Genomic DNA, 7,918 nt, shown 5'->3' on the forward strand with positions numbered 1-7,918 from the left:
TTGACGAGTGCCAGATGCGACGACCCAAATGCTGGATGGCGGATTTCTCTCGAAAATACTCCCAAGAAGAACTACATAAGTATGCGCTATCGAGTGTGAGCATCCAAATAGCACGGTCGGGAGTGGACCCGATTGAAGTACTCTAGACCTAGGGTAACATGGCGGACGAGAGGCAATGTTACTACCATAGGTGTGGCGTGTTGCCCATAAGCAGCTGGGGCACTGTGAGTAGCACTCGATGACGTACAAAGTGGGGATCACGAGCGAACGGCTCGTCAGCGTGCCAAGCTTCAAACCAGGCGCTAATCGTGCCTCGGCCTATACTCCAACATGTGACATGGGCGATCTCAAGCCACTGTCGTTGCCACATCTGCCATCTCCGATGGCCTCGGATATCTATCTCTCGACGGGCCCACTCAGCGTACTTGGCGGTAATAAAACTTCCCAATTGGGAGTGTCTTGGGAGTCTGAGAGGCGTTTGATCCCTGAACCTCACTCGGTCGTCGGCCAACATGCTTTCTCCCAAGAGACCGAATGATGGCGACGCTCGCCCTCGAGGTGACCGGACCATAAGAAATGTGCGCATAATCGTTCCACTAAGCGGAGGACTGTGAGAGATAGTGAGTGGACCGCAAGGGTATGTAGTGGGATACTCATGAGGATATATCGAATAAGTTGGATACGTCCTCTAGGAGAGAGAAAATGAAGTTTCCATCCCTCAAGTTTCTTTCTCAATTTGGCCAGAAGGGCATCAAAGTAATGATGTCTAGCGCGCCTGAGAAAGATAGGACATCCAATATAGTTGAAAGGGAGGCATCCTCGTGAGTAACAGGTAGAGTGTTGGATTATCTAAGAGCACTTTGTAGTGGTGGAAGGACCAACTATAAAGCTACTCTTTGAGGTACGCTCATCATCAAACTAGATATGGAGAAGGCCTTTGATCGAGTTGAGTGGGATTTTCTTACCCAAGTGTTAGGTCGCTTTGGGTTCACGGATGCGTCCATCAATCTGATCGATGCATGCATTCGAGAGAATCATTTCTCTCTCTTAGTGGATGGAAATTCCACTGGCTTCTTCATGGCCACAAGAGGTCTACGCAAGGTGATCCTATCTCACCCACCCTTTTTATATTGATGGAGGAGGTCTTCAGTCGATCGCTGACACATGTGATTGATCGTGGCCTAATCCAACCATATTTTACGAAAAGGGGATGCCCGATCCTCTTGCACTCACTCTTTGCAGATGATGCCATCAACTCGATCAAAGGCCTTCTCCATATCTAGTTTGATGATGACAGTTGAGCCCCGAATATGAGCGTCTAGTGACTAGGCTAGCTCGTGAACTAGCTTGATATTGTCATGGATCTGTCGACCCCTGACAAAACCACACTGTTCAGGCGAGATAAGTCTATCGAGGAAGTTCCCAAGTCGATTTATAATGATCTGGATGCAACTTTGTAGCATACATTACAAAGACTAATGAGGCGAAAGTCTCGGAAGGAAATTGGAGTGTCCACTTTTGGAATGAGCGTGATAAAAGTGGATTTCCAACTTCACGGGAAGACTTTGCGCATAAACACCTCCTTGATAGCAAGCACCAAGTCAGTGCCCACGATATCCCAGCATGCAGTATAGAATTCTACGGAAAATCCATCGGTCCTGCGGCCTTGTTCCTACCCAAGGAAAAAATGACCTCCTTGATCTCTACTCGAGTAGGAAGGGCTATGAGGAGTGCACTATCTTGGTTGGTCACCAAGTGAGGGATAGAGGCAAGGATGTCCTCACTCACAACAGTTGGTTGTGAGGAGAGGAGCGAGTGATAATACTCCACTCTTGCAGCTACTAGTTGGGTGGGGTCCTGACTATACGTCTCTAATAGTGTGGTATAATTAGGACGCGCTCTATGACGGATTGAAGTGTGAAAGAAACGTGTGTTTCTATCACCTTCTCTTAGCCATTGGACACACGACTTCTGGAGATAAGAAATCTCCTAGCGCCGCATAGCGTCCTTAAGCTGCTCTCAAAGGTGAAGTTGGCAATCTCCCACGTCGTCCGTCCAAGTATCTTGCAACTATTGCTCAATAACAGCTAGTTTCTGCTTGAGTGCTTCGACCGGTGCGTGTACGTCTCTAAAGACATGTCGGTTTCACCATTTAAGGTCGAACGTGAGATTCCTCAATCTGTAACTGAAGTTCTCCATAGGTGATGTAGAGATCATTCCATGTCAATGGCTTCGCACATAACGATGGAAGTTGGTGTGCTCTAACCACATGGCGTGGAATCGGAATGGAGGGCGACGAACTCGGTTGCTGGAGTCTGGGAGAAGGAGGATCGACAAGTGGTCCGAGTAATATCGCGGTAGGATCTTAATCATGATGGTACAATGCATCAGTACGGTACTATTGATAAAACAATGGTTGAGCCGTTCGTACATAAGCACATCTGCCTGACGTTCATAACACCAGGTCCACTGCTCATCTATGGTAGGCGGCTCCACTAATGACGCCTGATGGATAAAGTTGTTAAACATTTGCATAGATCATGACCGAGGTGGGCGGGCCCTCTGGCGCTCTCTAACTGCCCGTATGCAGTTGAAATCCCCAACAATAAACCAAGAGAAATCAACAAGCCATGAGTGGGAATGGGCATGTAAGGCGAGTTCCTCCCAGACAGCCTCTTGCTCTAGTTGTCTATTCGGTGCATAAACGATTGTAAGCGAGTAAGGCTTCGGGGAGTACAGTACGTCAAAGGTGACGTAGCGGGTCCCTTCAGCCAGTAGCACCAACGAATAATCTCGCTTCCAAAGAAGCCATAACTTATTCAAGGAATGACAATGAACATGATCCGTTTCGAGTTTCCTCGCTATGGATTGGAAATGATCCGATGTTGTCATTGGTTCGATAAGCCCAACTATCCCTAAGTTGTGCTTTTTTATTAGTGAGAGGAGATGTGACTAGGTTAGAGGGTTACCAATCCCTCTACAATTCCAAACAAGACTTGGAATCATAAAACTACCGGCTCACGTGATGCACCCTCGATCGGGTGTTGTAGATGTTGTAGATGCGGCGTGTATGGGAGGCATCCGAACGATGTCCCAGAGGGGGAGAAGCATCCACGTCTGAATCCTCAGAGAGAGATACATCGTCCCCCTCATCTCCCGTGGAAGCTCAACCAACAGTACCTCCAGAACTGTACTCCGAACTAGTGAGTCAAGCCTGACAATTAGTCAAACGTTCCGCCTGCTCGAAAGGGATATGTGATGGGTGGAGGTCGGGCATGGAGGTGAGTATATCAGGTGGGGGAGGAGTGTGGCTAGGGTGCGGCTGTAAGCTAGGGATGGGGATGGGTGTTGAGCGGGGAATGAGCGAGGTATAGGGAGGAGTGGGTTCGAGGGGGAAGGGCGAGGAGGGCAGTGTGCGGGAGTGGGGGTGGGATAGTGAAGGAGGGAGGGGATGGAGGTGAATCCGGTGGAGGGGAGCGGGGCGCTAGGGAGACGTCGGGGAAGGATGGGAAGATGTAGGTGGAGGTGAGTGAGGTGGAGGGGAGCATGGTGGTGGGGATGATGAAGATGGAGGTAGGTGGACTGATGAGAGGCGAGAGGGTGTAAAAGGGGGGGACGATAAGGAATGGGGGACTGGTGAGGGACGGGTGGGTATATGGCCAGAAGTGCTGAGGAGACTCGAACGACTCTCCCCAACCTCCACGCAATCTCCCTCAGGGCATTCTAGATCTAAGAGGGCAAAGGTATTAGAGGTACTAGTGGGTGCTTGTACCTCCTTACCCTTGCCCAGCCGAATGCTGTTAGGGGGAACATCCGGGGGACGGGGTAGGGTTTGTGGGCGCTTGTCAGCCCCCTTCGTCACCCATTGTGACCCTGAAGCTGTATGCTTGGCCGAGACAGGTTTGGCCAACATAGAGTCCCTAGGTAGGAGGGGGGTAGTAGTAGGCGCACCATGTGGTGCAGGGGCGGGGCTTGCACTCGGAGTCGGTCTCTGGGTGGCGCGACGCCCTTGAGAGGTAGACTTTACTTCTATGATGAAGTCGTTATAAGGCTAAGGCGGGAGGTACTCCTCTGAGGGGGTCGAGGTAGTCTATGACGCCCATTGACGACATGCATGAAGTATGTGACCTAGAAGGATACAATGCGTACAGAACTGTGGAAGGTTCTCGTACACTATAAGCTGTCTAATCAGCTCATCCCCATTGCGAATGAGGATCATGCAGTGGATGGGCTCTAATAGGTCTATCTCCACACATACCCTCGCATATCAGGGGCGGTTGAACAGATGTACATCTTTGTCGAGACGTATAAATGTTCCAACCACACAAGCTACGCCCTATCATGCCTTTGCCGTGGCATTGGCTATTGAAACTATTCCTCCATTTCAGAGACTGCATCATTCATTCCTCACTAAAATGCCATCATGAATGAAGAGTATTCTGCTCTTATTCATCAAGGTACATCGGAGCTCGTCGGACGACCGGCCCATACTAATGTCATGGGTGTTCACCCTCAAATATAATCTTGATGACACAATTCATCGCTACAAAGCTCAGTATGTCACTCGAGGTTTCTTGCAGGTCCACGACATCGACTATGAGAAACCTTATCTTTGGTGGTTCGACTCAACTCCATCCACATCCTTCTTTCAATGGCAGTCAACTTTGACTGGCAGCTGCACCAACTTGATGTCTCCAACGCCATTCTATGGCGGGACCTCTCTAAGTGTGTCTACATGGAACAACCTCCTAGTTATTCGATTAAGGGGGAAAATGATACGGTATGCCTTCTTTGTCGCGCTCTTTATGGCCTCAAACAGAGTCTACGGGCATGGTTTCCGAAGTTTAGTGAACTCATCTTGACCTGTGGACTAGTGGCTTGTGATGTGGAGCCCACCGTATTCCGCAAGACTACTTTGTCTGATTGCATTATGCTCGTCATCTACGTAGACGACATAATCATCACGTGCAATGATCACATGGGTATCCAACATGTCAAGACCTTTCTACATCGACATCTCAACATTCGCGACTTTGGAGAACCTAAGTATTTTCTTGGCATCAAATTTGCCTCTCAACCAACCCAAGTACATCCCTAATATTTTGCAAGAAGCTGGCCTATCTGGATGTAAGCCCTATGCCTCTTTAATAGACATCAAGCCCTAGCTTTGGAGTACTACATGTCCACTTTATACAGATTCTAAATGGTACCGGCACTTGGTTGGGAAGCTCATCTATGCTACTTTGACTCGGCCTGACATCGCCTTCACTGTAAATGTTTTGAGCCAGTTTATGCATGCCCCTCGAGAGGTTCATTGGGAGGCTACTCTACATCTGCTTGCATATCTTAAATATGCTCCTAGATGAGGACTCATCTTTTGACGTCATGGTCCCTATAGGTCCTCGGGTACTCAAATGCAGGATTTTTTGACGATTGTCAGGACCAAAAAATCTACGACTGGCTATTGTGTGTACGTGGGTGGTAATCTTGTGATTTGGCAAAGTCACAAGCAATCTATCCCATCAATATCAAGTGCTGAGGCAGACTATCAAGCAATGGCAGAAATGTCTGCCGAGATGTTGTGGGTATGTAACTTCATATTTGAACTTGGTTTTTCGATTAAAGGGGCTATGCCAATGATGTGCGACAACCAAGCTGCCATGTTCATTGCCAACAACCAAACCTTCTCCATGTGTACCAAGCATATTGAAATTGACTGTCAAGCGATTCGTCACCATATCATTGCAGGACTCATTTCCACACCATATGTGGCCTCTATAGATCAACTCACATATATATTCACTAAAGGGCTAAGTGTGACATCCTACGATACCCTCTCATGCAAGCTGGGGCTATATGACATCTACGTTCTAGCTTGAGGGCGAATGTGAGAGGAGGAGCTCTCTATTAGACCCCATGGGTGGCATGGCCCACCTCCTATAGTGGGACGTCCACCTTACTCTCTTTCTCTCTCTCTCTCCTATACGTACTCTTGTATTCCTAATTTTGTATGTTATTGTTTACGTAGTCACTTTATCTTTCCATACATTCCATTGAGTGAGAAGTATCATTTGCTCCATCATTTTCTCAACAAATATTGAGTGGAAAGATTGTTAGGTGTTGGAGTACTTAAAGCTGGTGGTACCGCTCAATGGTAGGTACTTTGAGGTTAATGAAATGTCTGACCAGTTCCTCTCCAAGGTCTAGGTGAATAAATAGTGCTGGGGTAGCCATGTGCTTACTAACTTGATAAATATTGTTATAGCTGTTATCACTATAAGGAGGCATGTTTTATTCACCTTGTCTATTCTATTGAGTGTTAATGGTATTATTTTTGTGCTGCCATCATGTCATGTCCAGCTTGGGCGTTGTAGTCCTCATGCTCCATTTTGGCATTGATCCTGTGATGAAGGGATATCTCAAGGCTAGTTTGGCCTGCCCTTTCGTGAGGAACACTAGATTGTGATAACCTTTCTACTAATGCCTTTTGAGACTCCACAAACTTATCTATTTTGTCCATCATCGTGTCTGTATGGAAAATTTTGCATTTATGATGCCTCCACTTCTAAAGATAATTACCTTGTTGGAATAAGCGAGTGGAACATTGTGCTCACTATTTTTCACTGTCGATTCTATCAGCTTCCAGGTTTCATCATCATATTTTTTCATAAAAGCTCCTCCACTTTCTGCATCGAGCATCATTCTATCATGATGACTTAATACTTCATAGAAGAATTACACAAGCTGATGGTATTGTACACCATGATGAGGGCAAGTCCTAGTGTACTCCTCAAATGTTCCCATGCTTCATTTAATGGTTCCCCTACTTGCTGAAATTCTCCTGTAGCCTTTCTGATCATCTTCATCTTCCCAATTGAGTAGGATTTCTTAAAAAAGGCCTGCTCTATGTCATCCAATGAGTTCAACTCCAAAGCTGAATTCCTAAACCACTCCTTTGCTCTATCTCTTAGAGTGAGTGGAAAAAGTCTCATCTTGACTATCTCTAGTGGCACATGTTGATAATTTTTCATCTCACATACCCTATAGAGATCCTACATCAACTGTTAAGGGTCTTTTGTAGTCTTCCCAAAGACAAAATATAGTAGGCTAACATTACAAGAGTCTATCATAAAGATTATTATTAAAGAGGGGTTGAATGATTCATCAATCTCATCCTATCATTCCCTTGATCGCCTGCAACCATGATGAATCTATCCGATGTTGCTGAATCTAAGTCATGGGATGAAAGCTCCTCTTGCTTTGAACGTGGGTCAAATGGCTCTTACGGTGGATGTTGCAATGATCTTCGTCCAACATATGTTGTCAACCCTCATATGTAGTGGTTCTCCTTGCACCGAGTGATCAAGTAAGACCTTTACTTGATGAGGTTACCTTCCAATAGAAGTGTAACCTGTCAATTCGAAGACAATACACCTAGGATTCTGTAAAAGATTTCGATGAAGATGTCTAAGTCTTGGTCATTTTCAGTCAAAACAACAAAAAGCTAGTTTATATACTCAACATATAAACTCTGAACTGAACACAAGTGACGAGGAACATACCTGAATTTTTAATGTATGCAATTCTAGATAGTGACATGAAAGTAAAACTAACAAGGGAATATTCAGGAAAATGGAATTTTTTTTTAGTTTCTTGGGTTTTTGTTTTCCTTCTGGACAAGAGAGTTAATGCAATTATCTCAATTACAGAAATGGAAGACTCAAAGTCATTGGAAAAGGTTAAATGATTTACAAATACTCACTCAAGTCTTAACCCTTTCTCTTTTTCACTCACTTCCCTGCTCAAGTTAACTTGCCATGATACTATAAAAGGTATAACACTACATGTTTCTCTTACACTAATCTAATGGAATAGAAAGTAATTGAAACATACATAGAAAAGGTTGCTAACTCAAAAT

At 45.8% G+C, this 7,918-nt stretch overlaps 1 non-coding gene across 1 annotated transcript; it reads left to right on the forward strand.

Moving 5' to 3' along the window:
- Positions 1-6,757: 6,757 nt before the first annotated feature.
- Positions 6,758-6,860, forward strand: LOC144714078 (small nucleolar RNA R71). Its single transcript, XR_013584235.1, has one exon. It is a non-coding gene; the product is annotated as a small nucleolar RNA R71 (small nucleolar RNA).
- The last annotated feature ends 1,058 nt before the right edge of the window (positions 6,861-7,918 follow it).

The sequence above is a fragment of the Wolffia australiana genome, chromosome 16 (assembly GCF_029677425.1).
Source record: "Wolffia australiana isolate 7733 chromosome 16, ASM2967742v1".
Classification (NCBI taxonomy): domain Eukaryota; kingdom Viridiplantae; phylum Streptophyta; class Magnoliopsida; order Alismatales; family Araceae; genus Wolffia; species Wolffia australiana.